Consider the following 393-nt stretch of genomic DNA (forward strand, 5'->3'; position numbering starts at 1 on the left):
GAGGAATAATCTCTCCGCATTGGGTGAGCCACGTCGACACCCACGGAGGCACAGAGACGGCGTCCGTGACTCGGTTTCCCCCACTCCTATCTTTGCGGCCCTTCTGCCCTGAGTCTCCATTATTTTTTTAAGTGAAGTTCTTCAGATCACAGCTGTCAATCATGGTGCCGACCTGGGAGTCGGGGCCGCACGGTCCCCGGTCCCTCTCCATGGTGACATGGGCAGAACGAGGGACATCTCGGGAGCACTCGAGTTCACTCTCCCCTTCTCAAAACCCAGGTGTCGGTATTTTTCAAATTTTTTCCAAAATCTGCATTGTTTTTCCAATTCTGACTGCACATTAGGGTTACCCGGTGAGTTTAAGGGCTAATCCGGTGCCAGGTTCTGCTCCCG

The sequence above is a fragment of the Pteropus vampyrus genome, unplaced genomic scaffold (assembly GCF_000151845.1).
Source record: "Pteropus vampyrus isolate Shadow unplaced genomic scaffold, Pvam_2.0 Scaffold407, whole genome shotgun sequence".
Taxonomy (NCBI): Eukaryota; Metazoa; Chordata; class Mammalia; order Chiroptera; family Pteropodidae; genus Pteropus; species Pteropus vampyrus.